We start from the raw sequence: 13,679 nt of genomic DNA, 5'->3' as shown, positions 1-13,679 counted from the left end.
AGTCTTTACTCAAGTGTCTCTAGACTACTGTGTGCCCCCTTTAGCCAGGGATCTACTATCTGTGGCTGCCACTCCGTACTCAGCAGTCATGCTTTAGCACCACCGGCCAGGACAGAGTCCCTACTGGGGGCGGTGTTATTGTGTCCTCTCACAGTGTTGATGCTCAGGAGAGTGGTCTGCCTGAGCCAGATTGCTGCTGCCTCATGGGGGATGAGCCAGCACCGGGATCCCGCCGGCCACTCTCTGAGTTCTTTCCCCAAAGCCTCTTTCCCCAGTCTCTCTTCAGGCATCTCTAGCCCACTCTCACCACGCCTTTGGTTGAATTCAGGGTAAGTGGCTGCAAATAAAGATTTATGTGTTGGCCCTTTAAAAGTCTCTTTGGGTCTCAAGCCGCCTGTCTCTGGCAGAGAGCAACCCTGCCACTTTTTGCTTTTCGCAGCTGGCTGTTATTTGTATACTTTTTGTGCTCTGGTGCTGTAGGATGGAAAACCCTGCCTATTGTTCAGACCCCACTCTTCTGAGGGGGATCCAATTGGCTGCTTAAATATCCTTCTCGCGCTGCCACCCATGGGCAACCAACCCATTTTCTTGAGCCTCTACTGCGCTCCTTAATAGTCAAGTTGTGCTAAAGCCGATTCCTTTGTGTTTTTGAGGTTTTGAGGCTCCTCTCTAGCTATTGTTCAGTTGTTTGTTCCATGTGATTTCTCCATAATTTAGTTGTAATTCCAGATGGGTCCTGGGAGGACGTCAGTGTAGCTTCCATTCATTCCTCTGCCACCTTGAAGCCCTAAAAGTAATGTTTTAAGGTAAATTCTTCAAGCCACAAAAATGAAACTTTTTCTATATTTATTGTTCTATATTCCCACAAAAGTGTAGACACTCCCCAGCCTACTAGTAGATCATTCTCCAAAGCTTCATTTGTAAATCTATGTTTACAATTCACAATGCATAGTACAAAAAAAAGCATGATTAAAGTTGGATTTGGAGGGCCAGCCTATAAAAACTGAACTACAAGTTGAGACATTGGTATTAATAAAACTATGATGCCAGGCTTTTATGTATTCCCATGCAAAGTGTATTCAGGAAAGTAAGTCCAAAAGCAGTAGTCCTGACAGCTGAAATGGTCCCCTCTCTCTTTGCTCTCTCTTCCACCTGATAGTGGAATGAAAATTTCACAGATCGATGGCACAAGAACACTTTGGGGAACAGAGGGACAAAGAACTGGGTCTAATGAGGACCTAGGAGGAAGTTTAGGGATGAGAGGCTGACATGAGGAGTTCTTGGGCAAAGAAGGAGACAGGGTTCCATGTGGCTCCTGAGAATTGAGTCCAGGGTATATGGCTGAAGTGGGGTCAAGGCCATCTTTTATAGTGATGAAAGATTGAAAGCTAAGTTACAAAGAAGAGAATTATATATGTAAAGCACTTAGCATAAGCCTTGGCACACAGTAGTGTTCAATAAATGGTGATAGAGATATTGGAGACAGTGAGGTAGAGGCAAATTTGCAGGCTTTGCTCCTTCATTTGTCTTTTGGAATACAATCTACTTGAAAAATAACTGTATCTTTGATGAATATGGAACTCCAAGGCTTTCTGAGCTATGAAATATTAGTGAAACAGGGCAATGGCTAGGCCAATGGAATGGAGAGGTAAAAGTACTGCTCTAGTAGACTCTTACAACAAAGATAGGACAGGTTTGCACATACCCTCATCTATCCCCTTCCCTCCCCACTGTTTTCACCAGAAGATTGAGGTTCAAGGGTATGGAGTATGTGGAGATGCACCCCAGCCAGAAGCAGAGTCAGGGAGAGGGAAAAAGATAAGGAGAAGAAGGAGGATGTTTCCTACTAGGTGTGAAGAACAGCTGAGGTTTGGTGCAGTGCTTCCTACAGTAAGGATACTTCTACCAGATAGAGGTGAGGCATCACACCCCATGCTCTGAAAATACTACAAAAGGCAGTGTGCCTCCACAGGCAGTTTAATCAAACATGATGGTCATTCTTTTTCAGCTCTCAGTTACATGTTAGCTCTAACGAATCTGCCTAAGCTTCCAGAACCACTCTCTACTGGACTCTTCCAATCTTTCCTTTAGTTAAAGATCCCACCTATTTTTAGATACTTCCCCTCCCCCCAATTCTCACTGAGGGAAAGAAAAGAAGTGCATGAAAATGTGCCCTGGAGATAGTTTGATTCTGATGACATATGTCTCTCTCTACATATAACCTTCTGACCAGTCTTTTCAGAAGGGCTGATCTCATGAGCCAGTATCTTGATGGAAGGTGTAACACATTTTTGGGATACCAGAAAATTAAAATGTGGGTGCCACTCTCACTATATTGACCCTTGGTCAACTTATACTTGCCAACCATAAAGATAATAATTGCTTGATGTACAGTGTGTAATTAGATCACAGCCATCAGTGACATGGTTAGTTGTTGTTATAGCAATATTAGCAAAATTATGCCTTTGGCAGTCTAATTAGGGAGCACCATAGGTGACTCAGCTGGCATTTTCAACATGTTATCAAACAGGTAAGATAAGACAAATCAGAGCTGACTTAATGAGGTTTCTGATCAGAGGCTGTTCTTAAGACAGTGAGTTACTGAAGAAGACAAGGAAGAACTGATGACTGGCAGATTCATGCAGGCCTTTAGCAGACAACAAAAAGTGGTGGAACAGTAGATTCAACCTTATTGTAAGGGATAACAATGAAAGCATCCTTCCTTTTCAGCAATACAATCCCAAAGACACAGAAGATTAGCTAAAAAGGAAGCCTAAAGATGACCAAGTTCAGTGATATTCAAGTGGGAGTACCTCCAAGTGGTTTTTAAAATCTGGTAGACTTTTGCAAATTAACTCCTCATCAATGCCATAATATGCCCATGAGTCAGGAGACATATCCTTACCCCCTACCCCATTTGAAAACCATGACTATAAGAAGCAGAAAATGCAGGGACTAAGAACAAACACCTAGATACTAGACAGGTCTCAATTAATGAGGGCTATGTTATCTATCAGGTGTGTGACCTTGATGCATTTCTTAAATTCTCTGAGCCAACATTCTTCTTCCTAAGGATAAAAATAGAATAATGCAAAATTATGTGTTGAGGATAAAATGAGAAAAAGTACTTCATTCAGCATCTGACACATAGTCAGTACTCAATAATTGTTCCATATAACTTTTGATGGCTGATTTTATGTGTCAACTCCACTGGGCTAAGCAGATAGCTGGTAAAACACCATTTTGGGTATGTTTGTGAGGGTGTCTCTGGATAAGATTAGCATTTGAATAGAGAGACTGTGTAAAGAAGATGCCCTCCTCAGTGCAGTGGGCATCATCCAGTCTATTGAGGGCCTGAATAGAATAAAAAAGTGGAGGAAGGGTAAATTTACTCTCTGCTTAAACTGGGACATCCATCTTCTCCTGCCCTTGGACACAGGTACTCCTGGTTTTGGGGCCTTACTACTTGGACCAGGACTTACATCATCAAGTCCCCCAGTTCTTAGGCCTTGGGACTCAGGCTGGATTTATACCATTGGCTCCCCTGGTTCTAATACCTTAGGTTTGAACAGGAAATACACCATCATCTTGAAGATAGCAGATCATGGGACTTCTCAGCCTCAATAATCATGTGAGCCAATCCCTAGTAATGAATCTCTTTCTACATATCTATACTTATTTTATTGGTTCTTTTTCTCTCCAGAACCCTGACAAATACATTACTCTTATTACTATTGAATGGGCTGGGCAGCAGCTATGCAGGAGTTAAGGCAGAAAAAGACTGAGGACCAGAAAGTTAATCTAGTTCACTGAAGAGGAACCTGAGATCCCAGAGTAGAAATGAGTTGCCTAAAGTAACCCAGTTTATGAGCCTGGACCAGGTTCCAGGATTCAGGATGGTGGGTCTGGTGCTTTTTAGGCCACAGTGAATTCTTGTTTTCTGACACATAAGGGATTAACAAGATGCAGAGGAAATGCACTGGCCTAGGGGTCAAAGACACATTTAACTCTGCCTCTTACCGTCTGCATGGGGTTCCAACTGTTCTGTAAGTAGGACAATGCATTGATCAAGGATAAGAAATATGCAATTACTGCCACCTAACCAAAGCCTCTTTGCCCAGATCATTCAGTTCATCATGTTCCATTATCTTTGAATTTTGGCTTCACATCAGAATTTGCTCTGTCAGTCTTCTATTACCTGAGCATTTCATCAGGGATCAGGTGCTAATATTCTATGTGTATGTGTATATATACACACACATATATACACTTGATATCAAATATATATGTATGGACATATATCAGGTGTATATCATCAGTAATATTGTTCTTGTTACTATAGTTATAGCTTTAAAATGTAATAATAATAGTCTACAGCTATACCACCCTGAACATGCCTCATCTCATCTAAAAAGTAATGGTAATAACAATCACACACATATATACTTCTGGTAGAAGCCTCAGAGAGTACATCTAAATGTTACACTATTTTTTAAAAGTTGAAGAGCTATAAATAATGCATAAGTAGCTCATCTGAGCTTTAAAGGATGGTGATAACCTATAGCAAATCCTGTCATTCAAAGAACCAACAGACCTTGAAAGGAAACATGTATTAATACATTCAAGGTAAAACCTAGTAAACCATTCTTAACTTGTCTTCCTTTCCACCATCTTTTAAAATGGAGTATTTCTCTTTCCCTATCCCTTTCCCTGTGTTATTTCCACCTGTGGGTTTCTCACTCCCCTCTCCTTTGCTTCTGTCTCTCCATCTGTCCCTGTGTTTCTCCCTCTGTCCTCTGTTCATCCCAGTTTTTCTCAGGATGGTGTGGCAACCCATAAGGTCACATATTGACTCATTTGCCAGACAAGGCCATGTGCACTTTCTTCTTTTCTCCTGCTTGGTTTCAGCCCATGAACTTTAGTGTTGACCTTTCCCTATTCTTCCTCATTCTGCTTCCAGGTAACCTTCATGTATAGTCAGGATTCTCCCAAAACAGAACCAACATATTTATATATATATATGTAAAGAGATTTAGCGTTAGGTATTGGCTCACTTGGTAATGGAGGCCGAGATGTCCCATGACCTGCCATCTTCAAGCTGGAGACCCAGGAAAGCCAATAGTATAGATTATGGTCCAAGTCTGAAGGCTTAAGAGTAGAGAGCAAGAGAAGATTGATGTCCCAGCTCACTAGTCAGGGAGAGAGTGAATTCAACCTTCCTCCCCCTTTCTGGTTCTATTCAAGTCCTGAACAGTTTAGATGATGCTCACCTACATTGGAGAAGGCCATTTGCTTTACTTAGTTCACCCACTCAAATGTCACTCTCTTTCAGAAACACACACAGAAATAATATTTAACCATTTATCTGGACATGGCTGTGGTCCAGTCATGCTGACACATAAAATTAACTATCATAGCTGGTCCTGGTCCAACTTCCCCTCATAGTTGTTTTCTACCATATCCCTTCCCCAAACTTCCCGCCCCATGTCCTAATTTCTGTTTCCAATTCATACCAGCAACCACACTTCACCTTCTGATTTTCTCCTTTTTATGGTCGCTTAAATCTACATTTCTTATCCAGGAATGACTCTCCACTCTGATGAACTCCTTAGGGAAGCCCCCTAACACATCTTCCCAAATACTTGCTACTTCCTCCATCTTTGGTCAATCTTCTCACACTCCTTTCTCTTTTTTATGCCAACTCTAATTTTTAAAAATATTTATTTATTTATTTTGAGGAGGGAAAGGGAGGTAGGAGAGGGAAAGAAACATTGATGTGAGAAACATTGACCCATTGCCCTTCATATATGCCCCAACTGGGGTCTGAACCCACAACCCAGGCACTTGCCATGATCAAGAACCGTACCAGTGACCTTTGGCTTTGTGGGTCAATACTCAACCAACAGAGCCACCCTGGTCAGGGTGATCCAACCCTTATTTACTTTCACCAGAGAACTAATCATAATATAGAATAAAATTTTATTATAGAAATTATTTTGTATAACGAAGAGAATTGATATGTCTTAGTCTGAATTTCAAACACAGGTGAATGGAACAAGTTATAATTTAGCTAGGGAAATAACATGAACTGTAGTCATTTTTCCTCATTATTTTCCTACAGTCAGTTAAGAAAAAAACTCTCTACCCTGAGATGATATATGAAAAAGGGTCTTAATCTAATTTCCTTCTCTTTATTTGCTGTATCTTTATAATCTGGTCCACTTATGGTTTCCAACAAATTAATTTTTTTAAGTTTCTATGGAGAAATAGGTATTTTGGTTGTTTTTTCTAGTTCAATATAAACTGCTTTTAGAAAAACCATGTTTTGCAGAAACACTTATCAGAACTCTGTCATCTACAACAATAAAAGGGAAGTCAAGTATAACATGGACAAAATAATTAGACAAAAATTTCAGATTTTTGTAAATTACTGAATCTGAGACAGGAGAGCTTGCATACCTCCCACTTTTCACTCTCTCTCTCTTTTAAAATTCATAGGTTTTGAATTGTGAAAGTTGTAAAATCAATTTCAATATATTTATAACTCTTAGAATACTATATGATTGAGCAGCCTAAAGAAGACAGAAAAAACTTGGAATATTCAATTCACTATGACTCATCTAAAGGAGCCAAAGAACTAAGCAGTCTCAGATTAATTTCTCTTTCCCTTTATAAAAGAAGCTCAACTCAGAGATAAATGTAATTTTCGATCAGAAATTCCCCTGGCCAAATATTGTGTTCTCTTTCTTAACTAAATGTGCAGAATGTCCTTTAAGGACAAGAAAGCCATGGAGGACAGGATGGGACAGGGCTGCACCAGAACCCTCTCCCCAGCGTGTTCTCCTGCAGTCCCCACAGTGGGTGGGGATCCGAGTTCTGCCAAGCCCTGAAATTTATCTCAGTCCGAAATTCCTCAATTCTATGTGGTTTTCTTAAACAGACCCCTTTCCAGGACATGCATTGGAAAGAAAAAGAGGCTCTGTCCTCCTCCTAGTCTAAAAATCAAATATTTTAATCTGCCAAATCACCCCAACTCCATGGAAATAAGTCCCAAATTGCGTGAGGCAGCACCAGTTCTTGCTACTGTCATCTTGGATTTATCTCACATGGTCATAAGTGATTCATTTATTCATTCATTCATTAAACAATCACTGAGACCCTACTATATACTGGGCACCATATGAAATACTAGGTGATATGTTGGTAAGTAAAACAGGTATGACACTATTCTGAGGCTGCCAGGGAGTAGGTTAGAGGCCCACAGAGCTTTTGTCTTCCTGATGATTCCTCTTCACTCTTCTGCAGATACCAACTTGTTTTCAGACTCTTCAGGGTCACTGCTGTGTGTTGACTCTTGCTGCTCTGCTCTGGCCCTGGACCTGGCTTGCCACTGATACTACCACAGGATTCAGTGTCCTCACTCTCCTCGAGAACTACTCTCTCCCCAACAGTGTTTCCTTGGCTCCCTATTGTTAAGTGACCAACAACTGTGGATTGGACTACCTGAAAGCTATTTTCTGCCATCTTCTACCATGATGCCTCCAACCACAGAGGCTAGGTGGTCAAGTACATACTTCAGTTTCTTTTTATCTCCTGGCACCAGATATAAAAAGAGTTCTGCTGGAGGGAATTCTGGGGAACTTGCTTCCTTGATTAAAAAAGGACACATGCAACTGGTAAGCACTTCCACGTTTTTCCTTCTTCTTGTTTGAAAGCAGAAATAACGGCTGGAACTTCAGCATTTTTATGTGAATGTAAGAAAAAAGATCAAGACAATCACAAAGATGCCATCCCTGACATTGACGAACTACTGAAACAACACCAGGAGCCTATACCTCAGCACTTATTATGTGAGAAATAAACCTATCTTGCTTAAGCTGATGTAGTTGGATTTTTGGTAACTTGCAATCAAATGCAATTCTTATTGACATATTTTTATTATGTTTTATTGATTATGCTTACAGATGTCCCAATTTTTCTCCTTTGTTCTCTTCCACCCCCTACTCCCTCAGACAATCCCTCTGCCACTGTTCGTGTCTATGTCATGTGTATAAATTCTTTGGCTTCTTCATTTCCTATACTGTAGTTTACATCCCCATGGCTATTCTGTGACTACGTATTTGTACTTCTTAATCATCTCACCTCTTCACCCATTCCTCCAAATGCCCCTCCCATCTGACAACCATCAAAAAACTCTCTGTATTTATGATTCTGTCTCTGTTCTTGTTTGTTCAGTTTGCACTTTTAGATGCAATTTTTAATTGAACTCCTTTAGTTTGTCCTTGTCTGAGAAGCTCTTTATCTGCCCTTTGATTCTAAATGATAGCTTTGCTGGGTACAGCAATCGTGGCTGTAAGTCTCTGCTTTTCATGACTGAATATTTTTTGCCAATCTCTTCTAACCTGTAAAGTTTCTTTGGAGAAATCAGTTGCCAGTCTTACGAGAACTGCCCTATAAGTAACTAACTGCTTTTCTTTTGCTGTTTTAAAAATTATGTCTTTATCCTTTGGCATTTTGATTATGATGTATTGTGGAGTGAGCCTCTTTGCATTCATGTTGTTTGGGACTCTGTGTGCTTCCTGGATTTGCATGTCTATTTCCTTCACCAAATTAGGGAGGTTTTCTTTCATTATTTTCTCAAGTATATTTCTGATTTTTCACTCTTTCTTTTCTCCTTCTGACACTCCTATGATGTGAATGTTGGACCTCTTCAAGTGGTCTCAGAGGCTCCTTACACTATCCTTGTGTTTTTTTTGTTTTTTTCCTTCTTGTTCTTCTGATTGGTTGTTTTATTGCTTCCATATTTTCATTGCCACTATCACAGCCAAAACTGCCTTTGCACCTTGGGAGTTTAGTGAATCTATTCTTTTTTTTATTTTTTTGTTGTTCAATTACAGTTTTCCTCATTTTCCCCCCATTACTCTTCCCTGTTCTACCCCTCCACCACTTCCCACATTTAATCCTCCCCTCCATTGTCTTTGTCCATGGGCCCTTTATACATGTTCCTTGACTTGACCCTCCTCCTACTTTCCCCCATTACCTCCTCTCCTGCTCTGGTTGCTGTCAGTTTTTTCTTTATTTCCATGTCCCTGGTTCTATCTTGCTTGCTTGTTTGTTTGAATCTTTCTATTCTAATGTTCTCCAAGGCAAGGGTGAAAAACTAGCCCTAAAGCATTATTCATTCCTAAGGAAATTTACCAGCACTTCAGGCCTCCCATGGTTGTTTGGTGCCCATTCACTTTTACTTTGGTTGTTTGCCTAAGAGTATTTGTCCAAATCACTTGGGGGACGAGGTGTGAGAAGGTGAGACCTGTAACATGTGTAGGTACTCAACCTCCAGGAGCAAGTGACACAGATTCCAGCTCACTTCAAATAAGATTATGACATGTTATCTGTTACATACTCCCCTAGTAGGAACACATCCACTAATGCCTTCCTACATTTTAATCTCCAAGTAATACAGATACCAATTTGAAGTCCAGGGGGTGTATATGCAGATGACTTTAGACCACTAAGATGATTCCTTCCAGAGAATTTAAGTCATAGTTTATGCCAAATGAGAATATTTAAATATGCTAAACTTCACACTCATTATTTCTCTCCTTTTGTTACTAAATAGAAAGTGATTTCTGTCATAGCAGAATTTTTCCTATGTTCTGAATCCCATCTCTTCCTATTTTCTCAGGAACCTCCTCCTCTGCATTATAGCCATTGTCTCTTACTTAAGTTCAAACTCTTGTTTTTTCCTAGAACTTTTTCATTATAATTTAAGCATACCATTGTCTCTCATATTAAAAAAAACTGAAATTTTACTAGATTATAAATATCCAACTAAAATTATATTTATTTTCCAAGTTACAAAATATGTATCTACAGCTTCAATTTCTACTTCTTCCTACTATTGATTTCTCAGTCCACTCCAGCCTGGCTTCTAGTCTACCTAAACTCTAGCATTAAGACACCAATGGCCTTCATGTTGCCAAGTCAATTAAAATGTTCACACCTACCGTATATGAACTCTCTTTCCTTTGTACACAGGTTTCCACCCATCACTCTAGTAACAGTCTCTTTTCTTGCCTTCCATCCTTCCTTCGTTTTTCTTCTGATTTATTGTCAGGCTGCTATGTTGACTTCTCTTCCTCTGTTCAACCCTTATATGTAAAACATCTTCAGGGCTCAGCCTTGGACCCTTTTCAGTTCTCTCCAAAAGTGATCGCATTTACTGCTTTATCTTCCAACACCATCCCTACTATTACAGGAAATGATTTCAAAATTGTATCTTTAGTCCAGACAGTTCTATGTTAAAGACCCATAGAACCAAATGTTTATAATATCTCCATTTGGGACACTTAAAGAGTTATAAGAATCCCAAATATGACATGCCCTAAAATGAACTAATCTATAACCAGCTTGCCCCCAAACTACTTCTTCTCTAGCATTTCCAATCATTGTAAATGGCACCATTGTGGAACCAGGTGCTCCAGTCAGAAGCCTGTGAGCTATCCTTAATACTTCCCTGTCCTTCCATGTTTCTCCCACTCCCACTCCCCCAAATCAATCATAAATCCATTTGGCCCTGCCCCCTAAATCTACCTGCTTGCCAATTTAAGTCACCGTCATCTCTCACTTGGACTACTCAGATCATCCTCTACTAGTTTCCTCTAACCCACTTTTCTTTGCTTCAACCATGGCCCAAATCACTCCTTACTAAAACCATTTTATCATTTCCCAGAACTGAGTATTAAATCCAAAACCTTTCCGTGTTACCTGAACAAACAACGTTTTGTTTGGCGGGGGGGGGGTGGTTTTTCCTCTAGATGTATTTGCCAGGAATGCTGTTTCTCCCAGGCTATGCACAGCTAATTCTTACTCATCTTCCAGGTATGAGCTTAATTACTATTTTCTTAAGGAAATCTGTCCTGATTAAGTTAGAAATATATTCCCTATTTATTTCCATACCATCTTGTGATTTCCAATTATAGGACTTGTCACCATAGTAATTAAACCCTACTTGTGTGATTATCTAGTCAGGAGGCAACTAAACATGGGAACTCTAAGGGTAAGGACGATATAATTTGTTCACTGATATATTCTCAAAAGCAAGCAGAGGGAAATAGTAAGTGCTCAATAAGAGTTGTTGGCTGCATAAATTGTTTTACATCATTCTGGCTTTAAAACCTCTACTGACTTACTGTTCTATTCACAGACATATATGACTTCAATTATGACTAAATACTTATGTTTTAAGTATGATAATATTTAATTATGGTAATTATTTAATTATAACATATTTACACTTCCAAAGTAATTATGAAAAAGGATATATTTTTACAAACTAAAAGAAGTCATAGATTTTTCCAGAAAGTCAGCTTTAAGGTCAGACTTTTATTGTTCTTGAAGACTGCTGACCAGGCAATTGTGTGTTTTTTAAAAAGAGAAAAAAAGTCAAAATTCAACTAATTCATTAAAATTGGTATATTACCCATCAATGTTAAAAATATATTAAAATAACATCTTCCACTTTTTTGAGACATTTTCAAAGTTGCATGAAGTTTTAATTCCAAATCTTCAATTGTGAGATAAAGAAAAGAAGTTGGAAAGTGACCCTCCAAAAATTTCCTCTAGTAACATTTCAATGTAAGGACTTTAACAGCCAATCCATGTCCCTGGGGTCCATTATATATACATATAGGAACAGAACAAGTAGCATAGAATGAGAGAATATGGGGGAAACCCTTGCCAAAGAGGAAAAGTGCTGGTGAGGATTTAAGTTCTGACAAAGTTCAAATTCTCAAGGGTTTTGATCTGCTGACATAAGAATATTAGGCAGACAAAAGTGAAAGGAAGAAATAATTAGAACATATTTTTAAACCTTGGCACTATTGGCATTTTGTGCTGCACATTCCTTGTTGCAGGGGGCTGTCCTGTGCATTATAGGATATTCAACAATAATGCCGGTCTTTCCTCAACAGAAGCCAGTATACTTCTCCACCCTAAAATAGTTACACTCAAAAACGTCTCTAGACATTGCCAAATGTCCCCTGGGGATGAAAAATTGCCACTAATTTAGAGAAAGTCAAAGGGATTTGTCAATTTAAAAAAGTACAAAAGGACACAGTTTTTCTATCACTCATTGGTTTATTGATTCATACATTAATTCATTAGACAAGCCACAGTACTAGACACTGTTCCAAAGATGAGTAGAGCCCAGTTTCTGTAAAGAGCTGAAAGTCTGCTGAAAGACAAAGAGGTCACTGTCTTAGAATAAACATGGCTTTGCAGTTATGTGAGATATGTAGTTGTGTAGGTTTTAATGCATCAAGAAAATGGCCCAAGAAAAGTCTTAACCTTGCTTGAAATACACAGTACATTTCGTTATGAAGGACATAGGGAATTAGGAAATAGCGTTCAGCATTCCATTCAGCTTCCTAAAGTGCCCTTCTGACTTGCACTAGTTGAAGAACAAAAACTACTTTGCCCACAATCCTGTGCTGCCAGGTTTCATGGTGCAGATTGGCTCAGTCTTTTGGTCCTCTGCATGAGCCTGAATCCACACGTGAGGAAGAACCCGTCTTTCCTGTTGCTTGCTGCTCAGAGGCACCGTCCTGGAGACCCTGGGTTTTCCCCCAAAGTGTTCCAGCGTCCATCTCAATCAAGCTCTGCGGGGATCTAGAAGTAGGTGCAGTGGGGATAATGGTGGCTTCCTGAGCCCCGCATGGCAGCTGTGGCACTGTCAGCAATGGACTCCTAATTCCGCTATCCTACTCTGAGAGAAGCAGCAGCATTCATTCCTGGCAGGCCAGGTAGCAGTATTATTCCGGATCTTATTCTGAAAGATTCAGCCATATGCCTCCAGCACTCTGATGAATATGTATCAAACTGAATTCTTGAACTATAGCTCGCCCTGCATAAACTACCTAGAATGAATCCTGCAAAATGAAGCTTGCACCCTTGTACAACAAAGTATAATGGCTCACTAAATCTATCACACACTGTGATCACACACCCCCAGTACGGAAACAGATCATAGATTCTTCAGCTAAGCACCAGATGAAGAATTTGGCTCCCACTTAGTGGCCATGCTGCATGAAAAATATGTTTGCTTTTGTTTATGTGTTATTGAATTGATTCGAGTAAAAATATAAGATTGCACTGAAAGTGCAGTGCCAGAGATAAGCATAAGGTACAATATGGATATGGTACATAGTCAGGGAAGATTTCCTAGAGAAGTGATGTCTGCGCTGAGCCTTAAAGTATGAGTAGGAGTGTGCCAGAAAAGTTGCATATGAGCACAGGGAAATGGCAGAGGATGTGCATTAGGTCTAAAAAGTCGAGAAAACATAGTGCATTTACAGAGCTGGGTAGCTGAATTGTACAACAGTAGGAAGGAGCATTGAGAGATCAGTTGGAAAGCAGAGACAGGATCATGAAGTTGGAGGAGCAATGTAACTTGCACATTTTCTTGAGTTTAAGAGGCCACTGACTATTAGATTCACTGGGGAGGGGGAGGAAATACTACACTAAATGTACTCGTTTCTTTTAATTTTTTAAATTTATTGATTTTAGAGAGAAAGAGGAAGGGAGAGAGGGAAGGGGAGCAGGAAGAGGGGGAGAGAGAGACACATTTCATTGTTTCACCTACCCATGTATTCACTGGTTGCTTCTTGTATGTGCCCTGA

Source organism: Pteronotus mesoamericanus, unplaced genomic scaffold, assembly GCF_021234165.1.
Source record: "Pteronotus mesoamericanus isolate MK-2021 breed Mesoamerican mustached bat unplaced genomic scaffold, CSHL_Meso_final contig_42, whole genome shotgun sequence".
NCBI classification, from domain to species: Eukaryota; Metazoa; Chordata; class Mammalia; order Chiroptera; family Mormoopidae; genus Pteronotus; species Pteronotus mesoamericanus.
The sequence above is the reverse complement of the archived record's forward strand: the minus strand, read 5'-3'. Positions refer to the sequence as shown.